A 27,986-nucleotide genomic window follows, 5' to 3' on the forward strand; every position below is an offset into this window, starting at 1 on the left:
ACTTCAAAACAGATGGCCACAGAGTTGGAAGAGCTGTGGTAAAAGGTGAAATTGGTAAAAACCAAAAGGAAGTTTGTCCTCATGATTTCTAAACATACTTATTACACATTTGAAAGTTGCCAACTCTTTAAACCAAATTTAACGGAAGAGTTAGTTTAGTTTCCCAATATTGGTTTTGTGACACCTCAGAATGTCCCCAGTGATCTTAAGGAGCACTGTAAAATTATATTACCCCTCATTAAAAATAATTTCATCCTCACTTTAATCTGAAACGTAACAAACAAATGTCATTCACTACTTGTATTCAGAGGAATGGGGGTAGGACATGAGACTGTTAAGTAAGAGAGCATCTCCGCTAAAGGAGAGTTGAGAGTCCCTAGCTCATATTCTAGATTGGATTTACATGAACATGGAGGGGTCCTGACAATCCAGAAAACTGTTTATTTGTGCTACTAGTTCCTCTTTTCTATTAAGATTCGCATCACACTTCCTCACATTTATTTTCCTCAGGAGCTGCTTTATTAAATTATATGAATTACTGAAGATATATCTTTACCCTTCACATTGAGACTTGCTATAGACGAAACAGAAGCCTGCATAGATTCTTTGATGGGTTTCATATTTGTGGTATACTCCATCTCACAGAAGGAAATGAAAATTGGACTTCCTTCCTTCTCTTGATAGTGAATGGGGATTACCCAGTCCTCTTGACAACAATGGTGTCTGTCTTGATGTTTCCTGTCTATCCTTCAACAAGAACATAACAACCCATAGTCAAGTGGAAAGTCTGATTATAATCAATGTCTCACCCCAAGAGTAACAGTTTCTAAGGGGACTCAAGCTTTGAAGGATAAAAGAGGAAGCACCAACATCCAACTCCCCCTTTAGGGTTATCAAGGTCATCTTCTCAGTTGTTAGCATCTCACTTTTTCTGATGAGTCAATGTTTCTACCACTTTGTATCATCTGGCTCAGATGTTTAAAGGTGGAGCAAAATCAAAGAGAATACAAGTATTAATAAATTTGCTTGGTTGTAAGCAAATTTTCCTAACGCCTCATTTTTTAATCCCATAATATTCTGAAACTCATTTTAATAGGTTCCCAAGGCTGTAAATTCTAGCTCCCAGAATGCTAGGCAAGATTGGAAAGAAACCAGAGGAAAGAGGCATTCCGCTCATCAGGCTTGGAAATAGATTTGCTTCTCCTACCCTCTCTGGGTTTCATGCACATGTTTAGTCAGTATATAATGCTTCCAGTTTTACAGGGAACAGTTCTGATAACTCATCTCTGTGGTTCTCAATAGCAACCTTAAATCTGCACACTGTGATAACCAAATCCATCCACAGCATTCAAATCAAGGGTAATCCATCTGAAGTCTTAATCACTAAAGTAAGCCTCCTTTGGGCCAATCAGGTTTCAGACTCAATGGGCCTGAGGTGGGAGCAGGCTTTTAACTGGTGCCTCCTGTTAGAAAGGGAACTAAGCCAGTGCATTAGTGAGCTGCAAGTGCCAGGCCCCTGGTGAGACACACTGAGCTCTTAAAACACAGTGTCACTGTGTAAATGGCTTTAAAAATGCATGTTTGGAAAAGTACCACAATGTTTTAGTCACCTGATTATGGCAGAACTAAGTCATTTTATAGCCCTAATGGAGGAAGGAAGTAGCAAGACACAAACAAGGATCCACTCAGGACATAGAAGCAAGCAGAAAGCAAATACCACTATTAGGTGCTGGCAATGGGCTCTCATGCGATGCCAGCCATCAGCCCCCACTCTTTCACAATGAGTAACGTTTTATCTATTGTTTAGAGCCCTAGACTGTTTCTACCATGATTACTCCCTGAATTAAATTCTTATGCCATTTACCATTTTGCCTATTAACAAGGGTTCTTCAGTATTCACAAGACGGATGGCCAACCAAACCTCAAGAGCTTTAGAGAGATATATAGGTAAAAATACACATTTTAGGGCAAAAGTTGCAGCATATACTTAGGGTTGGCAGTTGGGGGAGGGAATAGAAGAAAATAGCATAGCTCTATTTTATTCCTTCCCAAGATAGAATTTCAGTACACTCTATGTTCTCTAACTACAACTTTCAACAAGGACAAACTATTTTTGCAGTAAAATGACATTCTGACTGTTTGCTAGTCCAGAGTTTAGTAACATACAACTGCAGCAGTCAATAGCAAGAGAAATCCATCTCCTGAAATTTAAGCATGTATACCCACATGTCCCCCTCCCCACACACACTGCAATAGAGCCTTATCTATTATATGAGCTCAAACATTTTAATCTAAATTAAATACAATTAGAGGCAATCATAGTGGATCATATTAAACTAATTCTGAGACAGGAAAGATTATAATTTTAAATGGCTCCATAAAGCACTAATGAAAAAAAATCATTTATTTTAATTAAGTAGGCCAATAACCAATACCTAAAGGTTAGTGAAAAACTGCCAGAGTGGCTATTTCTCTCTTCTGCCTGAACCACAGCTGAGCCATAAGAGCCCAGGGTTCTGAAGCAAGATCTGCCTGTGATGGGGCTGAGTGTGAAGCCATCTATCATGCTAAACTGAGTGATTGCAGAGCTTAGTAATGACAGGAGTGATTACCTCTCAGGATGGATGTAATACCACATTTCAGGACTTAGGTGCATAACTATTTTCTATTATTACATATCCCTTTTGTACTTGATGTATTCTAGTCAATTGTTCTATAATTTCCCAAGCAACTTCTGCTTCTGTAAGAAGCCCTCCTAACGACTGTGCCTAGCCTCTTCCTTCCTCCATGGAATTGAGAGCTACCAAGCACTAGACAAAAGTTGTTTTGCCTTTTACTCTTAAGCCATCTATTTAATGGGAAGAAAATTAATGTAACTTTTTCTTTTGTGTTATTTCTAAAAATTGCCAAAAAGTGAGAATTTGAGAGGTCTGATGAGTTAAGCCATGTTTTAACATCCAGTGGGTGGCTGTAAACATCTTGACTTAGCCCAGCTAAGTATTTTGACTAAATACTTCTAAAGTACTTAGAATACCAAAATACTACCTCTGACTTGTTGGTTGTGTGACCTTGGCCAAGTCATTTTATTAACCCTGAGATTTGTTTTATCATTTGTGAAATTTATGGGTTTTCTAATCACACCTACTATTCTAGGGATCCTCTAATGTGCCTTAGGAGTTGCTGCTGCAGAGATAATGGGGGCAGCTGGTGTGGCAACTCTGTTTTCATACATATTTATATTTATAATGGAGTGTCACATAAGATTTCACTTAAAAAATAATTCTGCTGCTAAAATTTTTAAACTACTGGACTTCTAAGGTCTAATAACCTATAAGTCAATGAATCTATAACCTCTACTCCAATAGAAGAATAAAACCGCCGGGCGCGGTGGCTCAAGCCTGTAATCCCAGCACTTTGGGAGGCTGAGGCGGGTGGATCACGAGGTCAAGAGATCAAGACCATCTTGGTCAATATGGTGAAACCCCGTCTCTACTAAAAAATACAAAAAATTAGCTGGGCATGGTGGCGCGTGCCTGTAATCCCAGCTACTCAGGAGGCTGAGGCAGGAGAATTGCTTGAACCCAGGAGGCGGAGGTTGCAGTGAGCCGAGATCACGCCATTGCACTCCAGCCTGGGTAACAAGAGCGAAACTCTGTCTCAAAAAAAAAAAAAAAAGAATCAAACCAGGTAAATCCGAAAAAAAAAAAAATCAATAAATCTACATGTGCATGTGTTTTTATAGTAGAATGATTTATAATCCTTTGGGCATATACCCAGTAATAGGATTGCTGAGTCAAATGGTAGTTCTGGTTCTAGATCCTTGAGAAATTACCACACTGTCTTCCACAAGGGTTGAACTAATACACACTCCCACCAAGCATGTAAAAGTGTTCCTATGTCTTAAAAGCCTCGCCAGCGTCTATTCTTTCCTGCCTTTTTAATAATTGCCATTCTGACTGGCGTGAGATGGTATCTCATTGCGGTTTTGATTTGCATTTCTCTAATGATCAGTGATGATAAGCTTTTTTTCATATATTAATTGGCCACATAAATGTCTTCTTTTGAGAAATGTCTGTTCATATCCTTTGTCCACTTTTTGATGTGGTTTTCTTTTTTTCATAAATTTGCACTATTTACAATAGAAAAGACTTGAAATCGACCCAAATGGCCATCAATGGTAGATTGGATAAAGAAAATGTGATACATCTACACCATGGAATACTATGCAGCCATAAAAAAGAATGAGCTCATGTCCTTTGTAGGGACATGGATGGAGCTAGAAGCTATCATTCTCAGCAAACTAACACAGAAACAGAAAACCAAACACCACATGCTCTCACTGATAGTGAGAGTTGAACAAGGAGGGAACACATAGACACAGCGAGGGGAGCAACACACACGGAAGTCTGTCAGGGGTTGGGTGCTAAGGGGAGGGAGAGTATTAAGATGAATACCTAATGCATGTGGGGCTTAAAACCTAGGTGAAGCACTGCATGTTCTCACTCATATGTGGGTGTTGAGCAATGAGAACACGTGGACACAGGGAGGGAAACATCACACACTGGGGTCTGTCAGGGGGTGGGAGGTTAGGGGTGGGATAGCACAGGATGTAGGGGGGTTGGGGATGGCTAACGTTAGGAGAAATACCTAATATAGGTGACAGGGGTGATGGATGCAGCAAACCACCATGGCACGTGTATACCTATGTAACAAACCTGCCCGTTCTGCATATGTACCCCAGAAGTTAAGGTATAATAAAAAATGTTTTTTGTAAAATCTAGGTGCAGCAAACCACCATGGCACACATGTAACTCTGTTAACAAACCTATATATTCTGCACATGTATCCTGGAACTTAAAGTAAAAAAAAATCAACCTGCAAATTTAAAAAGCCTCCCATATTCTATGGAGAAACTTAATATTTTAAACAATGAGAGTGTGTTTTTTTCTCCATCTACTATTATTATTTGAGTCAGTTTGTATACAGTATGGGTATTTTTCACTGAATAAGCTGAAGCTGCGGCGATACTTCCTCAGCAACATCTTCAGCTCTTCATCAGTTGGTCTGCTATTTTTACCTCTTGTTTCACTCATTTCTAAAGAGGCCATATGTACCAGCTATTTTGTTTTTTAAAAATATTTATTTATTGGCTGGGCGCGGTGGCTCAAGCCTGTAATCCCAGCACTTTGGGAGGCCGAGGTGGGTGGATCACGAGGTTGAGAGATCGAGACCATCCTGGTCAACATGGTGAAACCCCGTCTCTACTAAAAATATGAAAAAAAATTAGCTGGGCATGGTGGCATGTGCCTGTAATCCCAGCTACTCAGGAGGCTGAGGCAGGAGAATTGCCTGAACCCAGGAGGCGGAGGTTGCGGTGAGCCAAGATCGCGCCATTGCACTCCAGCCTGGGTAACAAGAGCGAAAACTCCGTCTCAAAAAAAAAAAAAAGTATTTATTTATTTATTTATTTATTTATTTATTTTTGAGATGGAGTCTTGCTCTGTCACTCAGGTTGGAGTGCAAGTGGCACGATCTTGGTTCACTGCAACCTCCACCTCCCTAGTTCAAGCGATTCTCTTGCCTCAGCCTCCTGAGTAGCTGGGACTACAGGTACGTGCCACCACGCTCAGTTAATTTTTATATTTTTAGTAGAGACAGGGTTTCACCCTGTTGCCTAGGCTGGTCTCGAACTCCTGATCTCACGTGATCCACTTGCCTCAGCCTCCCAAAGTGCTAGGATTTAAGTGTGAGCCACCGTGCCTGGCCTGTACATGCTATTTTGTAATAGACCAGTCTCTTTTTTCAATCTGGTTTATGAGCTAGAAAAAGTAGATAAAAACAGTGATGATTGCCATTGGGTAGTATCCATACTGGTGCTGAGAAAGAGCTTGAAGTAGAAAGTTTCTATTTGACTAAGACATTGCAGATGAGCCATTTAATTGCTTGGAGAGCGTCCATTAAATTACAAGAAAAATTAAAGTATATTCACCTTTAAAAAGTCTACTTCACTAGTATCTTACACTCTGAATGAATCAGGGATATTCACAAAGGCATTGTATTTTATTCATCTCTGAATTCATACACAAACATTTAAAGATGTACTTACACTTCCTACTTCTGCATATGATTCCTTTAAATAACCTAACACCTAGTAACTCTCGTACAGAAAGGACGGATTAAAGGTTTTCCTTTTCAGTGTAACTGTTAAATCAGCAGCTTATCCAATGATCTGATGCAGAATGTAACAAGTTCCTGATAGAGTTGTGTTCCCTTCAAGAACAAGTGTTTTTTCATCACCCTCTTAGTCACCTAATTTGACTGAAATCTAAGATCTTAATGCATCAGTCTTGTTAATTCTCTTGCCAGTATGTAGGAAATTGAAGCAATAAACCACAACTTGTTTGTAGTGGTGTTAACATTATTAAGTACTCAGCTAGCTGACAAGAGCCCCATTTTTCCATTAAACTTCAATAGCAGCTTCATGCATATTTAGCTCTTTGCCACTTTTCTTATTTTCCCCCTGATGACTTGTTTGAAAAGTTGACCTCAAATTCACTACACTCCACTTCACTTTTTGCATAATCGAAGTTATGACATATGCTTAGTAAATTGCTATTGTATTTTGTTACTATTTTTTTAAACACCATTCAACTGCCTGTCCTCTGCAAGGACATACATACCATTATTTTTTCAGTATACTAGTTAATGAAACTGGACTTTGAAATTGCAGTACTGAATTTCAAAAGATAGTGTTTCAATAGTTAGGTATTTTAAAAATTCTGTATGATTTATTATTACTATTGAGTTGCTGTGGATGTCACTTACACTTTCATTTGATTCATTTGTTCCATTCTGTGGTTTGAATGTGTCCCCCAGAATTCATATGTTGGAAATTTAATTCTCAATGCAACAATGTTGGCAGGTAAGGCTTAATGGGAGATGTTTATGTCTTTAGGACTCCACCTTCATGAATGAATTAATGCTTATATAAAAAGTACTCATAGAAATGGGTTCATTTCTTGTGCTTTTGCCCTTCTGCCTTCAGCCACGTGCTAATGCAACAAGAAGGCTCTTGCCAAGGCCCTTTAAGAAGAATCTTGACCCTGGAATTCCCAACCTCCAGAACTGTGTGCCAATAAATTTCTATCCATTATAAATTACCCAGTCTCCGTTATGCTAAAAGCACAAAACAGATGAAGACACTCCACATTCAGAAAGCTTCCATCTTAAAAGGCATAGTGGAATTTCTGCCTACTGATGTGTGTGGAAAATAACATGGCCTTGGCATCAGACCATTTCTATAACTGATGGCTTGAACATAACCACTATGTAGTGTAACAACACACAAAATTGGTTGTCTATAATCTATTAGACACAGTCTATTAGAAATTAGTTGAAAATTTTTGGACAAGTATATTTGTAAAGCCCATACTCATAATTTTTCTCCCCAAATTAGTTTCCTTGCTAGACTCCCCTATTTCTGCCAACAGCTCTTTTCTATTATCCTCTTAAAACCTTAAAATAATCCTTATTTCCACCATTTGCCTTGCCTATTAACCTATCCAATCATTAAGTGCTACCCACTTCTTCCTTGCAAGCATTTCCTCATTTTATTTCCATTATTCTCTCTATAGCCCAGACCTTCATTACTTTACTCAAGAATGGCCAAACTTTTTTTTTTTTCATCTGACTCTAGTCTGCCACCCAATACTTGCTGTTAACCTCAGTCAGAGTTATCTTCCTTAGTGTCAAACATGGGAGGCACAGTTCCTGGATTCTTTGAGCTTATATTATAGCAGAGAAGTTAGACATTTTCATTCATGCCTTCTTACAAACCCTCACTGCCCTTTTTTATTTGTTAGTACATTGAATAAATTGTAAAACCTCTTACTGTAGCATTCAGGGCTCTTTACAACATGACTCTAAACTACCGCTTCAACTTTATTTCCTACTCCTGTCCCACAAGAATTCTGTCTTCTTGTTATTCCCTAAATATGTAAATATTCCTCCTCACCAATTTGATCTTAAGACCATTGAGATCATATACCTCTTGAATACACAGAATTCAGCATGAAACCCTCCTTGTGATAGAAACTGAGCCAATTAATGCCATTGATTAAAATGCCTTTTACATTCTAGTCCATCATTCTAAGTAAGATGTCTCTACTATGTGCTCTACTGGCAGCATGTAGCCATTTCTGCCCTTGTATGTATCGTATAATTTTATAATTATCTGTAGACTTCACTGGAGCATTATTGGCTCAAAGAAAATAAAGCCTCTTCTTCCCTTTTTGTTTTTATTTATCTAGAAACTAGTACAATACTTGATATACAACAGATTCTCAATAAAATAGTGAATGAGTGAAAGAATGAATGATAGTGAATGAGTGAAAGAATGAATGAGTATTGAAATAACTTTTCCACAGTAAAGTATATGTTCTTGGAAATGAATAATCAGCCACGTAACTAAAGATATCAATTTATATGAAAATAAGAATGGTTTTATTGGATACTTGCTCAGTACTAAGATATCATTTGACTAGTAAAAGGTAAGTTTGAGAAGGGACAGAGCAAGATGATGGAGTAGTACTCTCTTGTAATTGCCCCCCTGCAGGAATATCAATTTAAGCAACTATTCAAACACACAAAAAAACCTTCACAAGAGTTAAGGAAACCAGGTGAGATATCAGAGTACCTGTACCTGGTTTTACCACAATAATTAGAAAACACACATTGAAGAGGATAGGGAGGACAGTTTTACCTTAGCCCATGTCACCCTCCCCCAGTGCCAGGCAGCACAATATAAAGAGAGATACCCTTTGATTGAGATAAAGATAGGTCAGTGAGTGCAGGACTTTATCTGGGACCCCAAAAGTGGGACTGCTGCAGAGGGACCCAGCACTGGGCAGACCTTCATGGCTCCATATGCCAGGCCAATACCCACAAACTGAGCCCCTAGACCTGCCCCAGTGCCAGACAGTGCCACACGGCTCCTACAGGCATCAGCCTTACATGGCAAACTCAATCTGTAGCCTATTCCACTGCTGGGCCATCATCAACAGGCCTCAGCTGCAGGCAGCCTTCAGCAGTAGGCAGGCCTCACTGGCTGCTGGCTTCATTTGTGTCCCAGTCTAATGCTAGCTGCATCTTCCTTGGGCTTCTGGTCCAACCCAGTGCTGAGCCTTCCAGAGGGTGTCCCAAGTTTCTGGCAGTGCCGTGTTGGTTGCAGCTGCCCCAGGCTTCTGATGCACCTCAGTGACATATTTGCAAGTGGACTTTTCCAGATATAGCCAGTCTGTGAAGAGTGGAATAAGTACTTTCCTCTTCCAAATCACAAACATCAATGCACAACCACAAGGATCAAGGAAATGTGATGTCAGAAAATGGATTAAAAAAAAGGGAGGGGGGCAATGACTGACTCTAATGAAATTGAGATGTATGAAGTGCTGAAAAAGTATTGAAAATAACAGTTTTAAGGAAGCTCAACAAAATTCCAGAAAATAAAGAGAAACAATTCAACAAAAAGAGAAGCAATAAGTGACCAGAACAAAAGATTTAACAGACTGAAACGATAAAAAACATCAAACAGAAATCCTGGTAATGAAAAACACAATGAACAAAATGAAAAATTGTATTGAGAGCATCAACAGCAAAATTGATCAAATAGAAGAATGAATTTGTGAATTCAGAGACAGGTTATTTGAAAATAAATGGAAAAAGTAGAAAGTAATAAAGAAAGGGTAAGGATTAATGAGAGAGCATCAAAAGAACAAATATTTGAGTCATAGGTGTCATAAAAAGAAGAGAAAAATAAAGGAATAGAAAGCTTATTTGAAGTAATCATAGAAAAAATACTTTCCAAATATGAATAAAATTATAAATATTGAGGTAAATAATAATCAAACGTCTCCAATAAGATTCAATCTAAATAAGACTAACTCATGACTTTGTAACTAAAATGTCAAAGATCAAAGACAAAGAAAGGATCCTAAAAGCAGCAAGAGAAAAGAAGCCAATGACATAAGGGATATCCAATATGTTTAACAGTAGACTTCTCAGTAGAAACCTTACAGGCCACTAAAGAGTGGGATAATATATTGAAATTGCTGAAGGGAAGAAAAACTTGCCAATCAAGAATACAGTATCCAGCAAAGCTGTTCTTAAGAAATGAGAGATAAATATTTTCCCAGATGAACAAAAGCTAAAGTAGTTCATTACCACCAGACCTGTCTTACAAAAAAATGTTAAAGGAAGTTCTTCAAGCTACAGGAAAAATAAAACTAACGAATAAGATAACATCTAAAAGTATAAAACACTGGTAAAAGTAAGCACACAGTCAATTCAGAATACTCTAATACTGTAATAGTGGTCTTTAAATCATTGATATTGTTAGTATAAATTAAAAAATAAACTATTAAACATAATAATAGCTACAATAATTTGTTATAATATATGAAATATAAAAAGATGTAAATTTTGACATTAAAAATGCCAAATGTGGAGAGGGAGTGCACTAAAAGTGTAAAGGTGGGTTTTCTTTTTGCAGTCAATGTTAAAGTGTCACAAGCTTAATTAAAATAATCAGTTATAATATGATGTTTTCTATAAGCCTCATGGTAATGACAAAGTAAATACCTATAGTAGATACACAAGGAATCAAAACATACTACTAGAGAATATCACTGAGCCACAAAGGAATACAGAAACACAGAAAGAAAGAAACAAAGAATCTACAAAACAACTAGAAAACAATTAACAAAATAGTAGCTGTAATTACTTTCCTGTCAATAATTACCTTGAATATAAATGGATGAAATTCTCCAATCAAAAGCCACAGAGTGGTTAAACAGATTTTTAAAAATACGACCCAACTATATGTTGCCTACAAGAAACTCATTTCACCTATATGGATACACATAGACAAAAAGTAAAGGGATAAGAAAATATATTACATCATTGGGTGCACACATATTTAAAACTACAAGAGTAGATCTAGTTAAACAGGTTGAATATATCTTATCCAAAATGTTTGGGACCACTTTTGGAGTATCTACATTATACTTATTAGCTGTGCATCTTCAATCTGAAAAATTAAAATTTTAAATGCCACCATGAGCATTTCCTTGGAGCATAATGTTGGTGTGAAGACAGTTTTAGGTTTGGGAGAACTTTGGGATTTAGAATTTTTGGATTTGGAGTGCCAAACCTGTGTCAGATAAAACAGACTTTAGGTAAAAAGCTGTAAAAAGGGACAAAGAAGGCCATTATATAATTGTAAAGGCACCAACTCAGCAAGAGAATATTACAATTGTAAATATATACACATGCAACATTGGACACTTAAATATACAAAGCAAACAATAGATCTAAAGGAGCACAGACTGCAATACAACAATATTAAGGGAATTCAACTCTCTTCTTTCAGCAAGAAACAAATCATTCAAATAGAAAATCAATAAGGAAACACTGGGCTTACATTATACTCTAGATTGAATGAACTTCACAGATATATACAAAACATTCACTACAATAGCAGCAGAATACACATTCTTATCCATTGTACATGGAACATTCTCCAGGATAGGTAATACGTTAGTCTACAAAACAAGTCTTAACAACTTTGAGAATACTGAAATCGTATCAAGTATCTTTTCTGAACACAATGGTATGAAACTAGAAATCAATAACAGGAAGAATATTGAAATATTCACAAATGTGTGAAAATTAAACAATATACACCTGATTAATGAATGGGTCAAGAAAAAAATTAAAATAAAATTTAAAAAAATTTCTTGAGACAACTGAAAATCGAAATACAACATATCAAGACCTATAGGATACAGCAAAATCCGTTTTAAAAGGATAGTTGATAACAATAAACACCTACATCAAAAAAGAAGAAAGATACTAAATAAACAACTTAATGTTACACCCCAAGAAACTAATAAAATTAGAAAAACAAGAATAAAACAAGGATGCTCTTTCTCACCATTCCTATTCAACATAGTATTGGAAGTTCTGGCCAGGGCAATCAGGCAAGTGAAAGAAGTAAAGGGTATTCAAATAGGAACAGAGGAAATCAAATTGTCTCTATTTGCAGATGACATGATTGTATATTTAGAAAACCCGATCATCTCAGCTCAAACTCTCCTTAAGCTGATAAGCAACTTCAGCAAAGTTTCAGGAGACAAAATCAACATGCAAAAAATCACAAGCATTCCTATACACCAATAATAGGCAAACAGCCAAATCATGAGTGAGCTCCCATTCGCAATTGCTACAAAGAGAATAGAATACCTAGGAATACAACTTACAAGGGATGTGAAGGGTCTCTTCAAGGAAAACTACAAATCACTGCTCAAGGAAATAAGAGAGGACACAAACAAATGGGAAAACATTACATGCTCATGGATAGGAAGAATCAATATTGTAAAAATGGTCATACTGTCCAAAGTAATTTATAGATTCAATGCTATCCCCATCAAGCTACCATTGACTTTCTTTACAGAATTAGAAAAAACTACTTTAAGTTTCATATGAAACCAAAAAAGGGCCCATAGAGCAAGACAATCCTATGCAAGAAGAACAAAGCTGGAGGCATCACACTACCTGACATCAAACTATACTACAAGTCTACAAGAACTAAAACAGCATGGTACTGATACCAAAACAGATATATAGACCAATGGAACAGAACAGAGGCTTCATAAATAACACCAGACATCTACAACCATCTGATCTTTAACAAACCTGACAAAAACAAGCAATGGGGAAAGGATTCCATGTTTAAGAAATAGTGTTGGGAAAACTGGCTAGCCATATGCAGAAAACTGAAACTGGACCCCTTACATCTTATACAAAAATTAACTCAAGATGGATTAAGGACTTAAATGTAAGATCTAAAACCATAAAAACCATAGAAGAAAACTTAGGCAACATCATTCAGGACATAGGTATGAGCAAAGACTTCATAACTAAAACATCAAAAGCAATGGCAACAAAAGCCAAAATCGATCAGTGGGATCTAATTAAACTAAAGAGTTTCTACACAGTGAAAGAAACTGTCATCAGAGTAAACAGACAACCTACAGAATGAGAGAACATTTTTGCAATCTATTCATCTGACAAAGGGCTAATATCCAGAATCTACAAGGAACTTAAACAAATTTACAAGAAAAAACAAACAAACAAACAAAACCCAGCTCCATCAAAAACTGGGAAAAGGATATAAACAGACTTCTCAAAAGAAGACGTTTGTGTGGCCAACAAACATATGAAAAAAGCTCATCATCACAGGTCATTAGAGAAATGCAAATCAAAACCATAATGAGATACCATCTCGTGACAGTTAGAATAGCTATCATTAAAAACTCAGGAATCAAAAGATGCTGGAGAGGATGTGGAGAAATAGGAACGTTTTTACGCTGTTGATGGGAGTATAAATTAGTTCAACCATTGTGGAAGACAGTGTGGTAATTCTTCAAGGATCTAGAACGAGAAATACATTTTGACCCAACAATCCCATTACTGGGCAATACCCAAAGGATTATAAATTATTCTATTATAAAGTTACACGCCCATGTATGTTTATTGCAGCACTATTCACAATAGCAAAGACTTGGAACCAACCCAAATGTCCATCAATGACAGACTTGATAAAGAAAATGTGGCACATATACCACCATGGAATACTATGCAGCCATAAAAAGATGAGTTCATCTCCTTTGCAGGAGCCTGGATGAAGCTGGAAACCATCATTATCAGCAAAGTAACACAGGAACAGAAAACCAAACACTGCATATTCTCACTTATAAGTGGGAGTTAAACAACGAAATCCCATAGACATCTGGAGGGGAACATCACTCACAGAGGTCTGTCAGGGTGTGTAGGGCTAAGGGAGGGATAGCATTAGGAGAAATACTAAATGTAGATGATGGGTTGATGGTTGAAGCGAACTACCATGGCATGTGTATATCTATGTAACAAATCTGAACATTTTGCACTTGTATCCCAGAACTTATTATAATAAGAAAAAAGGAAAAAGGGGACATTACATCTGATACCATGAAAACACAAAGGATCATTAGAGATTATTTTGAAGAACTATCTACCAGTGAATGGGATAACCTAGAAAAAAGTGGATAAATTCCTTGATATATACAACCTACCAAGACTTAATTGTGAAGAAATATAAAACCTTAACATACCAGTGGGTAAAGCGATTGAATCAATACAAAGTCTCCCATTAAAGTGAAGCCCAAGAAATGATGGCTTCACTGCTGAATCCTACCAATTTGTTTTTAAATACCAATTTTCCCAAATTATCTAAAAGCATCAAATAGTAAGGAATGCTTCCGAAATCATTTTACAAGGCCAGCATCACCCTGATACCAATGTCAAATAAAGACACTGCAAAAAAATTTAAAAAAACCCTACAGACCAATATCCCTAAGAAACACAGAGGCAAAAATATTCTGCAAAATACTATTATAGCAAATGGAATTCAACAGCACATTAAAAAGATCATCCACCATAATTAAGTGGGATTCATACCAGGGATGAAAAATGGTTCAACGTATGCAAATAAATAGATGTGATGCATCACACTAACTGAATGAAGGAAAAAACATATCATTTCATTAGATTTAGAAAACGTACTTGAAAAAAATTCAACATCCTTTCATAGTAAAAACTCAACAAATTAGATATAAAAGCAGTATACCTCAATATAATAAAAGTAATATATGATATGCTAACATCACACTCATAGGGGAAAAGTTGAAAGCTTTTCCCCTGAGATTCAAAATAAGAAAATATATTAGCTCTTTTTCATGCTGTCATCAATGCCCACGACTGGGTAGTTCATAAAGAAAAAGGGTTTGGCTGGGCTCGGTGACTCACGCCTATAATCCCAGTACTGTGGGAGGCTGAGGTGGGTGGATTAGGAGGTCAAGAGATTAAGACCATCCTGATCAACATGGTGAAACCCCATCTCTACTAAAAATACAAAGATTAGCTGTGCACCTGTAGTCCCAGCTACTTGGGAGGCTGATGCAGGAGAATTGCTTGAACCCAGGAGGTGGAGGTTGCACTGAGCCGACATTGCGCCATTGTACTCCAGCCTGGGCAACAAGAGTGAAACTCCGTCTAAAAAAAAAGAAAAGAAAAGAAAAAAAGAAAGAAAGAAAAAAGGTTTAATTGATTCACAGTTCCACATGGCTGGGAGGCCTTAGGAAATTTACAATCATGGTGGAAAGGGAAGGAAACACATCCTTCTTCATATGGTGGCAGGAGAGAGACATGCCAGCAGGGGAAATGCCAGACACTTAGAAAACCCTCATATTTCATGAGAACTCACTCACTATCATGAGAACAGCATGGGGGAAACTATCTCCATGATTCAATTACCTCCTACCAGGTTCCTCCCAGGACACGTGGGGATTGTGGAGATTGGAATTCAAGATGAGATTTGGGTGGGGACAGAGCCAAACCATATTATTCTGCCCTTGGCCCCTACCAAATCTGATGTCCTTACATTTCAAAACACAATCATGCCTTTCCAACAGTCTTCTAAAATCTTAATCCCTTCTGACATTAACCCAAAAGTCCAAGTCCAAAGTTTCATCTGAGACAAGGCAAGTTCTTTCCACCCTATGAGCCCATAAAATCAAAAGCAGGTTAGTTACTTCCTAGATTCAATGGGGGTACAAGCATTGGGTAAGTACACGCATTCCAAATGGGAGAAATTGGCAAAAACAAAGGGGCTACAGATCCCATGCAAGTCCAAAGTCCAATAGAGCAGTTATGAAACCTTAAAGTTCCAAAATGATCTCCTTTGAGTCCATGTCTCACATCCAGATGACCCTAATGCAAGAGGTGGGCTCCCATGGCCTTGGGCAGCTCTGCCTCTGTGGGGATTGTGGGGATTGTAGCTTTGCAGGGTAAAGCCCCCCTCCCAGTTGCTTTCATGGGTTGGCATTGAATGTCTGCTGCTTTTCCAGGTGCATGGTGTAAGCTGTCAGAGGATCTACCATTCTGGGGTCTGGAGGACAGTAGCCCACTTCTCATAGTTCAACTAGGCAGTGTTCCAGTGGTGACACTGTGTAGGGGCTTCAACCCCACATTTCCCTTCTGCATTGCCCTAGCAGAGGTTCTCCATGAGGACTCCACCCCTGTAGCAATCTTCTGCATGGACATCTAAGCATTTATAGACATCCTTTGAAATCTAGGTGAAGATTCCCAAACCTCAATTCTTTACTTCCGTGCACCCAGAAGCTCAACACCACATGGAAGCCACCAAGGCTCAGGACTTGTGCCCTCTGAAGCAATTACTCAAGTTGTAGCTTTGCCCCTTTTACCCACCACTGGAGCTGAAGCAGCTGGGATGCAAGGTAGCATGTCCTTAGTGTTCACAGAGAAGGGGAGCCCTGGGCCTGGCCTATGAAACCATTTTACCCTCATAGGCCTCTGGGCTTTTGATGAGACAGATGGCTATGAAGGTTTCTGATGTGCCCTGGAGACATTTTCCCCATTGTCTTGGTGATTAACATTCATCTCTTCATTTTGTATGCAAATTTCTGTAGCCAGCTTAAATTTTTCCTCAGAAAATGGGTTTTTCTTTTCTGTTGCATGGTTGGAATGCAGATTTTCCTAAGTTTTATGCTCTACTTCCTTTTGTACATTTCACTGCTTAGACATTTCTTCTGCCAGATACCCTAAATCATCTCTCTCAAGTTTAAAGTTCCACAGATCTCTAGGGCAGGGGCAAAATGCCTCCAATATCTTAAAATTTAGCAAGAGTAACCTTTACTCCAGTTCCCAACAAGTTCCTCATCTCCATCTGAGACCATCTCATCCTGAAATTCATTGTCCATATCAATATTAGCATTTTGGTCAAAGCCATCCTACAAGCCTCTAGGAAATTCCAAACTTTTCTGCATCTTTCTGTTTTCTGAGCCCTCTAAGTCTCTAGGAAATTCCAAACTTTCCCACTTTTTGCTACCTGCTTTTGAGCCCTCCAAAGTGTTCCAACTTTTGCCTGTTACCCAGTTCCAATGTCGCGTCCAGATTTTTGGATATCCTTATAACAGCACCCCACTATCTTGATACCAATTTACTGTATTAGTTTGTTCTCATGCTGCTTTGAAGAAATACCTGAAATTGGGTAATTTATAAAGAAAAGAGGTTTAATTGACTCATAGTTCCACGTGGCTGAGGAGCCTTCATGAAACTTACAATCATGGGAGAAGTGGAAGCAAACATTTCCTCATTCACATGGTGGCAAGAGAAAGAAGTGCCAGCAGGGGAATAGCCAGACATGTATAAAACTATCAGATATCACAAGAACTCACTATCATGAGAACAGCATGTGGGAAACCACCCCCCCAGTTCAATTACTTCCCATCAGGTTCCTCCCAGGACAAGTGAAGATTGTGGAAATTATAATTCACGTTGAGATTTGGGTAGGGACAGGGCAAAATCATAGCAAAAAAGGAAGCCCAATCTTGCCATTTTAATTCAATATAGTAACAGAGGTCTGAGGCTAGAGCAATAAAACAAGGAAAAGAAATATAAGTTTTCAAATTAGATAGGAACAATTTAAATTACCTGTTTGCAGATGATACTACCTTATATATAGAAGCCCCTAAAGACTGTACAAAAAAAAAACTGTTACAGCTAATAAATTTAGTAAAGTTACAGGATACAAAATAATATACAAAAGTCAGTAGCATTTACATACACTATCAGCAAACATTATGAAAAATAAATCAAGAAAACAATCCCATTTCCAATGGCTCCAAAAATACTTAGGAATAAATTTAACCAAGGAAGTAAGACATCTGTACACTGAAAGCAATAAAATATTGATGAAAGAAACAAAAGACACAAATAAATGCAAAGATATCATCTGTACACAAATAGGAAGAAATAACATTTTTAAAACATTTTTACTACCCAAAGTCATCTACAGATTCAACGATTCAACACTACCCCTATCAAAATAACAATAATGTTCTTTACAGAAATACAAAGAACTATCCTTAAATTTGTAGGGAGCTGCAAAGACCCTGATTAGCCATATAAATCTTCAGTATAAAGAGCAAAATTAGAGGCATGACACTACCTGACTTCAAAATATATGGCAAAGCTATTGTAACCAAAACAGCATAGGAGTGGTATGAAAACAGACACATGAAACAGAATAGACAACCCAGAAATAAATCCATCCATTTAGCCAATTGATTTTTCACAAAGGTATCAGGAACATAAAACAAGGAAAGGGCAGTCTCTCTCATAAATGCTGTTGGAAAAACTGGATATTCACATGCAGAAGAATGCAATTAGGCCCTGTCTCACCCCATATATAAACATTAACTCAACCTACATTAAAAACTTAAATGAAAGACCCAAAACTATCAAACTACTGGAAGAAACCACAGGAGAAAATCTCCACGACATTGTTCTGGGCAATAATTTCTGGATATGATCTCAAAAGTACAGGTGACAAAACTAAAAATAGACAAATGGCATTGCATCAAATTAAAAAGCTTCTGCACAGCAAAGGAAAAAAATCAGCAGAGTGAAGAGACAATCTATAGAATGGGAGAAAATATTTGCAAACTATGTATCTGATGAGAGGTTAATATACAAAATATAAGAGAAACTGAACCCAATAGAAAAAAAAAAAAGTAGCCCAATTTAGAAATGAGCAAAGGACCTGAGTAGATACTCCTTAAAGGAAGACATAGAACTGGCCAAGAGGTATTTGAAAAATTGCTCAGCATCATTAATGATGAGGAAAATGAAAATTAAAACCACAGTGAGATATCCCCTTCCACCTGTTAGAATGGCTATAATAAAAAAGACAAAAAATAGCAAGTGTTGGAAAGGATGAGAGAAAAGGACATACCTGCACACTGTTGGTAGAAATGTAAATTAGTAGAGCCATTATGAAAAATGGTATGGAGGTTCCTCAAAAAATTAAAAATAAAACTGTTATATGATCTAGCAATCCTACTATTGGGTATATATCCAAAGGAAATGAAATCAGTATGTCAAAGGGATACCTATACTCCCATATTCATTGCAGCATTATTCACAATAACCAAGATATAGAATCAACCTAAGTGTCTGTCAATGAATGACTATCTAAAGACAATGTGGTATATATACAAACAAATACTATTGAGCCATAAAAGAAAAAAAGGAATCATGTAACTTGCAACAACATGGATGAACCTAGAGTATATTACCTTAAGTGAAATAAGCCAGACACAGAAAGACAAATTCCACACGATTCTCCTCATATGTGGAAGCTAAAAAAGTTGATCTTATAGAAGTATAGTAGAATGGTAATTACCAGGGGCTGTGTTGGCTATAGTGTGGCTGGGGAAACGTTGGTCAAAGGATATAAAACTTCTGTTAGATAGGAGAAATAAGTTCAAGAGATCTATTGTACATGTTGACTATAGTTAATAACATATTCTTGAAAAATGTAGAGAGTGGATGCAAAATGTTTTCAGCACAAAAATGATAACTATGTGAGTTAATAAATATGTTAAATTCCTAGATTTAGTCATTCCGCAATGTAGGTATACTCCAAAACATCATGTTGCATATGTCAAATATGTACAATTGTATCTATTAGTTTCAAAAAAAATCAAAAAGGAAAGTTTGCATTTTTCTTGAAAATACACATTATTTATATATACATTTCACAGTTACGGTCACATCTGGAACTCCATATATACACATTTATATTTGAAAGAACTTATTAATAGTTCAACTAATTGCTGCTCTGACTAACAGTCCTTCAGAATAGAACATGGTGTCTATTCTTTTAAAAGAAAGGAATATGAACAAAAACCATAAGCTTTACAGAGTTCCAAAGGGAGTTCCAAGGTTGGAGCTAGATGCTATTACCAGCCACTATATATCATTCAAATACAGCTTTTAAGGAGGAAGCCATAACCCATAGGGATAAAGTAGAAGGAATTTGCAATTCATCATCTGTATTTTGGAGTCTGGAAATCCAGTCTGTCCAACCCCATTAAATGCTCCCTCTATCATAAACATGCAGGCATTTCAGACAGTTAGAAACATGTATAGCATCTGATTTTTAAATGGATAGTTGAACTACATACTCTTTGAGCATTGCATAACTGTATTTCCTAAGTATTTAGCAGTTTCCGAGAGTTATTAGGCAAAAGATTTTCTTCCTTTTCTAAAAGCCTGGACATTATCTTAAGAATTTCATAAAACGAATAAAATAGCATATACGTATCTAACTACTTCTTTCCCGGGTGGCATAATTTAGTTCCATCAACTTCTCCCTAGAATTTGAACCATCATCACCCGTATCATTTTTCCCTTCTATGAACTTCTTTTCAAAACACATGAACTGCTTCTATATTGCCTGAGTTTTTATAGTGTATTACTCTTGTGATCGAAAAAAAGTCTTCATTTTGAAAGAAATAAAATTAATGATCAAAATTTAATGCAGTGTTTTAATTGAGCTATTAGCAAAACTACATAAGGTACTACGTTTACTAAGAGACATGGTAAAGAGCCATGGAAAGAACAAGAAAACATCAAGAACATGGAAAGGAAAAATAAGTTTTATGCATCTTTAAATTTAAAAACCAGAATCAACGTAAATTACTACAATTTATAGAAAAGGACTGTGAACATAGTTACAAAATATGGGAGACCTATCCAGGTTATGGCTAATGCAGTAAATACAGGCTGGTGCTTTTAAAGATATGCTAAAAAAATTTCACAGAAGTCCGCATTTATATTGTTTAAATGCATATGTCTATCCTCCAGGAAGACAATGAGATTAGTGAGGTCACCAGAAATCCTCCCAAATTGTCTTTAACACAGATATGAGACAATCAGAAAAAAAATGAGGTTTCTCTGCAATGAAAGTGAAAATAAAGGAGCAAACATATTCCATGATCATTTAGGAATGTATACAATCTCCCATCCCAGATTCCCATGATGCAACCAAACAAAATAATACAATAATCGAGATGAAAGAATAAATCAAAAGAAGTAAACTTGACACAACAGAAAGCTAAGTCATTGAAACAGAGAAATATACGGAAAAACATCTTTAAAATGCTTGGTAGGGATTAGAGAACAAAATAATCATTGTGGAAAGTAGGTGACATATTCTACCTGCCAGCACCAGTTGCTTTTGGGGAAATAAATGGAGCAAATGGATTAGAAATAGCAATCAAACATAATCAAAGAAAACTTTTTAGCTCAGAAAAATTGTCTGAAGTTGAATTTGGAGAGGATTGCAATTTTCCATATTTCAAACAAAATTTTCAAACTAAGATCAATATATAATCCAGATATGTCCTGATAAATTATTAAAAAGATTCCTGCTAGCATTCAAGCAGCAAACAAGACTCAAATCAAATTATCTATGATTTGTTCATTTCAACAACAAAAAACCGCAAATGACAATGGAGCAATGTCTATAACGTTTTGAGGGAGAATGCCAGTGGCCTAAGTATTTAGACTCAGCAAAGCTGTCTTTCACATGTAAAAGCAACAGAAGAGTAGCCTGAGAAATCCCATTACAGAAGTCACCTAGATTACTAAACATGAAAAGATGAGGCAAGAGATGAAATCAGGAGGGTAGTGTTGGCCCTCTCTTAAGAACAATGAAGAAATAAAATCTTTAAAGGGTGTTAAATGGTAGTGGATTAAGATACTGAGCAGGTAGACCAGTGGGGATAACCCAGGAGAGGAAGGCTAATGGATAGAAGTAAAGCTACTAAGATGGCAGTTTGCTTTGGTTTGGTTTTACTTGATTTGTAAAAACCCATGCAGATATATGTATACCAGGTGTGTAATCAGGCTGACAGAAGGATCTAACAAGAGAAAGAAAGTATTAAATGAGTGGTTTTCTTACGAGAATCACAACTGTCTTGAGGGCAGCACCATGAGACTAGACTGAAAACTCTGGAAAGTCCGAGGCCAGGCCTTGCTCTCCACTCTGTCTCTAGGACCTACCCAGTGCCTGGCACAAATACTTATGACATAAATGAATGAAGAGAGGAGCAACAAAAATGATTTGACCAATTGGGACAATACTGGAATGAGTATATTTTCACTGATGAGATTAGTCTGAAGGATAATACTCTTTTAGAAATAAAATAATTCTGGTACATTTGTTTAAAATTAAAAAGAAAAAGAGGGTAGAGAAAAGCAAGACGGCAGAATAGTATAGCTCTGGATTGAAGCTCCCCAGCGAGAGCTACGCAAAGGGTGAGTGATTTCTGCACTTTCAAATGAGGCACCAGGTGCATCTCAATGGGACTGGTTGCACAGTGGGTGTAGCCCAAGAAGGGTGAGCCAAGGCAGGGTGGGGCACTGCCTTACCCAGGAAGTGCAATCCCCAGAGGACCACCCCTCCCTACCTAACGGAGGCCATCAGGGGCTTTTCCAGCCACTCCAGCACTCTGGTTCAGATACTGCGCTTCTCCCACAGTTTCTACCACCCACAGATCAGTAGATTCCAGGGCTGAAAAGCACCATGAGTTTCCAGCATGGCTGTTTCAGCTAGGACTGCAGGTTTCTGCACAGAAACTCATACAAAGCTGGGCAGCCAATTCAACTGCACCTGGAATGCTTGGGGACAGAGCTGCCCATTCAACTGAAAAAGAGGGGGCCGAAAGCATCAAGCCAGGTGATCTGACTTGGCAGGTCCCACCCCCACAAAGATGAACAATCTGAAATGCTCTGGCTTGAGAATTTTGCAGCAAGTGCAACAAGTTTAGCCTGACCCAGGATGGTTGAGCTCTGTGAGGGGAAGGGTATCCACCACTACCAAGGCAGTCTGCCATTACTGAGGCAGTCCGCCATTACTGAGGCTGTCTGCCATTGCCGAGGCAGTTCACCATTACTGAGGCAGTCTGCCATTACTAAGGTAATTTTTTTTTTAGAGTGGTGATTTTTTTAAATTGCATTTTAGGTTTTGGGGTACATGTGAAGAACATGTAAGATTGTTGCATAGGTACACACATGGCAGTGTAATTTGCTGCCTTCCTACCCATCACCTATATCTGGCATTTATCCCCATGCTATCTCTCCCCAACACTTCTAACTGTAGCTCCATAAACAAAACCACAAGGAAGTTTACACAGCAGCAGAGCAGAGCCTGCGGCAGCTCAGCAGTGCCTCTGCTGGCAGACTGTGACTAGAGTCCCTCCTTGCTGGGCAGGACATCTCTGAATAAAAGCAGCAGCACATCAGGGACCTATAAATAAAGCCTAACCTTCCCAGGACAGAGCACCTGGGAAAAGAGGTTGTTAGGAGTTCCGCTGCAGCAGACTTAAACATACCTGCCCAGCAGCTCTGAATGAAGCAATGGAGCTCCCAGCACAGCACTTGAGCTCTGATAAGGGACAGACTGTCTCGTCAAGTGGTTCCTTGACTCATGTATATCCAAAGAGGCACCTCATAGAGGAGAGCTCTGCCTGACATCTGGCAGGTACCCTTCTGGGATGACGATAACAGAATAAACTGGCAGCAACCCTTACTGTTCTGCAGCCCCTGTGGGTAATTTCCAGGCAAGCAGGGCCTGGAGTGGACCTCTAGCAGTCCTGCAGCAGGGGGTCCTGACTGTTAGAAGGAAAACTAAAACACAGAGAGAAATAGCTTCAAATCAACAAAAAGGACATCCACTCAGAGACCCCACCCAAAAGTCACCAACTTCAAAGACCACAGGTAGATAAATCCATGAAGAGGGGAAGAAATCAGTGCAAAAAGATGAAGACACCAAAAACCAGAATACCTCTTCTCCTTCAAGGGGTCACAACTCCTCACCAGCAAGGGAACAAAGCTGGATGGAGAATGAGTCTGATGAATTGATAGAAGTAGCCTTCAGAAGGTGGGTAATAACAAACTTCTCTGAGCTAAAAGAACCTCTTCTAACCCAATGCAAAGAAACTAAGAATCTTGAAAAAAGGTTAGATGAAATGCTAACAAGAATAACCAGCTTAGAGAAGAACATAAATGACTTGATGGAGCTGAAAAACACAGCATGATAACTATGTGAAGCAAACACAAGTTTCAATAGCTGAATTGACTAAGCAGAAGAAAGGATATCAGAGATTAAAGATCAACTCAATGAAATAAAATGAGAAAGCAAGATTAGAGAAAAAAGAATGAAAAGAACAAAACCTCCAAGAATATGGGATTATGTGAAAAGACCTAATCTACACTTGATTGGTGTATCTGAATGTGATGGGAAGGATGAATCCAAGCTGGAAAAGACTCTTCAATATATTATCCAGGAGAACTTCCTCAACCTAGCAAGGAAGGCCAATATTCAAGTCCAGGAAATACAGAGAACACCACAAAGATATTCCTCAAGAAGAGCAACCCCAAGGCACATAATGATCAGATTCACCAGGGTTGAAGTGAAGGAAAAAATGCTAAGGGTAGACGGAGAGAAAGGTTGGTTAAGGGAAGCCCATCAGACTCACAGCAGATCACTCAGCAGAAATCCTACAAGCCAGAAGAGAGTGGGTGCCAATATTCAACACCTTAAAGAAAAGAATTTTCCACCCAGAATAGCATATCCAGCCAAACTAAGCTTCATAAGTGAAGGAGAAAAAAAATCTTTTATGGACAAGCAATTGCTGAGTGATTTTGTCACCACCAGGCCTGCCTTACAAGAGCTCCTGAAGGAAGCACTAGACATGGAAAAGAACAACCAGTACCAGCCACTCCAAAAACATACCAAATGGTAAAGACCATCGATACAATGGAGAAACTGCACCAACGAATGAGCAAAACAACCAGCTAGCATCAAAATGGCAGGATCAAATTCACACATAACAATATTAACCTTAAATGTAATGGATTAAATGCCCCAATCAAAAGACACAGACTGGCAAATTGGATAAAAAGTCAAAACCCATCAGTGTTCTGTATTCAGGAAACCATCTCACATGCAAAGGCACATATAGGCTCAAAATAAAGAGATGAAGGAAGACAAGCAAATAGAGAGGAAAAAAAAAAAGCAGGAGTTGCAATCCTAGTGTCTGATAAAATGGACTTTAAACCACCAATGATCAAAAGAGACAAAGAAGGGCATTATAGAATGGTAAAAGGATCAATGCAATAAGAAGAGCTAATGATCCTAAATATATACGCACCCAATACAGGAGCACCCAGATACATAAAGCAAGTTCTTAATGACCTACAAAGAGACTTCGACTCCCACACAATAATAGTGAGAGACTTTAACACTCCACTGTCAATATTAGTCAGATCAACAAGACAGAAATTTAACAAGGATATCCAGGACTTAAACTCAGATCTGGACCAAGCAGACCTAATAGACAGCTATAGAACTTTCCACCCCAAATCAACAGAATATACATTCTTCTCAGCACCACATCATATCTACTCTAAAATTGACCACATAATCATTCCTCAGTAAATGCAAAAAAATGAAAATCATAACAAACAGTATCTCAGACCACAGGGCAATCAAATTAGAACTCAGGATTAAGAAAGTAACTCAGAACTGCACAACTTCATGGAAACTGAATGAATGGCTCCTGAATGTCGACTGGATATACAATGAAATGAAGGCAGAAATAAAGGTGTTCTTCAAAACCAATGAGAAGAAAGACATTGTGTACCAGAATCTCTGGGACACACTTAAAGCAGTGTCTAGACGGAAATTTATAGCAATAAATGATCACATGAGAACTGAGGAAAGATCTAAAATTGATACCCTATCATCAAATCTGAAAGAGCTAGAAAAGCAAGATCAAAAAAACTCAAAAGCCGCCGGGCACGGTGGCTCAAGGCTGTAATCCCAGCACTTTGGGAGGCCGAGGTGGGTGGATCACAAGGTCGAGAGATCGAGACCATCCTGGTCAACAAGGTGAAACCCTGTCTCCACTAAAAATACAAAAAATTAGCTGGGCATGGTGGCGCATGCCTGTAATCCCAGCTACTCAGGAGGCTGAGGCAGGAGAATTGCCTGAACCCAGGAGATGGAGGTTGCGGTGAGCCGAGATCGCGCCATTGCACTCCAGCCTGGGTAACAAGAGCAAGACTCCGTCTCAAAAAAAAAAAAAAAAAAAAAAAAAAAAAAAAAAAAAACTCAAAAGCCAGCAGAAGACAAGAAAAAAACTAAGATCAGAGCAGAACTGAAGGAGATAGAGAAACAAAAAACCCTTCAAAAAAATCAATAAATCCAGGAGCTAGTTTTTGGAAAAGAACAACAAAATAGACCACTAGCCAGACTGATAAAAAAGAAAAGAGAGAAGAATCAAATAGATGCAATAAAAAATGATAAAGGGGATATCACTACTGATTCCTCAGAAATACAAACCACCATCAGAGATTACTACAAACAACTCTATGCACTTAAACCAATACATCTGGAAGAAGTGGATAAATTCCTGGACACTTGCACCCTCCCAAGCATAAACCAGAAATAAGTTGAAACCCTGAATAGACCAATAATAAGGGCCAAAGTTGAGGCAGAAATTAATAGCCTATTAACCAAAAAAAGTCCAGGTCCAGAAAAGTGCATAGCTGAATTTTACCAGACATATAAAGAGGAGCTGGTACCACTCCTTCTGAAATTATTCCAAACAATACAAAAAGAGGGATTCTTCCCAAATCATTTTATGAGACCAACATCATGCTGATACCAAAACCTGGCAGAGACTCAACAAGAAAAGAAAACTTCAGGCCAATATCCATGATGAACACAGATAAAAAAATCTTCAATAAAATACTGGTAAACAGATTGCGACAGCACATCAAAAACCTTATCTATTATGATCGAGTAAGCGTCATCCTGGGGATGCAAGGCTGGTTCAACATATGCAAGTCTATAAACTTAATCCACCACATAAACAGAACCAAAGACAAAAACCACATGATTATCTCAATAGATGCATAGGAGGCCTTTGACAGCATTCAATAGCCCTTTATACTAAAAACAAAAACCTCTCAATAAATTAGGAATTGACAGAACATATTTCAAAGTAATAAAAGCTATTTATGACAAACTCAAAGCCAATATCATGCTGAATGGGCAAAAACTGGAAGCATTCCCTTTGAAATCTGGCAATAGACAAGAATACCCTCTCGCACCATTCCTATTCAATATAGTATTGCTCTAGCCAGAGCAATCAGGCAAGAAAAAGAAATAAAGGGTATTCAATTAGGAAAGGAGGAAGTCAAATTGTCTCTATTTGCAGACAACATCATTGTATATTTAGAAGAGCCCATCTTCTCAGCCCCAAACCTCCCTAAACTGATAAGCAACTTCAGCGAAGTCCCAGGATATAAAATCAACGTGCAAAAATCATAAACATTCCTAACACACCAATAACAGACTAACAGAAAGCAAAATCAAGAGTGAACTCCCATTCTGAATTGCTACAAAGAGGATAAAATACCTAGGAATACAACTAACAAAGGATGTTAACGACCTCTTCAAGGAGAACTACAAACCACTGATCAAGGAAATAAGAGAGGACAAAAACAGATGGAAAAATATTGCATGCTCATGGTTAGAAAGAATCAATATCGTGAAAATGGCCATACTGCCCAAAGTAATTTATAGATTCAACACTTTCCCCATCAAGCTACCAATGGCTGTCTTCACAGAACTGGAAAAAACTACCTTAAACTTCATATGGAACCAAAAGAGAGCCCGCATAGCCAAGACAATCCTAAGCAACAAGAACAAAGCTGGAGGCATCATGCTACCTGACTTCAAACTATACTACAAGGCTACAGTAATCAAAACAGCATGGTACTGGTACCAAAACAGAGATGTAGACCAATGGAACAGAAAAGAGGCCTCAGAGGCAACACCACATATCTACAACCATCCGATCGTTGACAAACCTGACCAAAACAAGCAATAAGGAAAAGATTCCCTATTTAATAAATGGTGTTGGGATAACTGGCTAACCATGTGCAGAAAG

Source organism: Saimiri boliviensis, chromosome X (genome assembly GCF_048565385.1).
Source record: "Saimiri boliviensis isolate mSaiBol1 chromosome X, mSaiBol1.pri, whole genome shotgun sequence".
Classification (NCBI taxonomy): Eukaryota; Metazoa; Chordata; class Mammalia; order Primates; family Cebidae; genus Saimiri; species Saimiri boliviensis.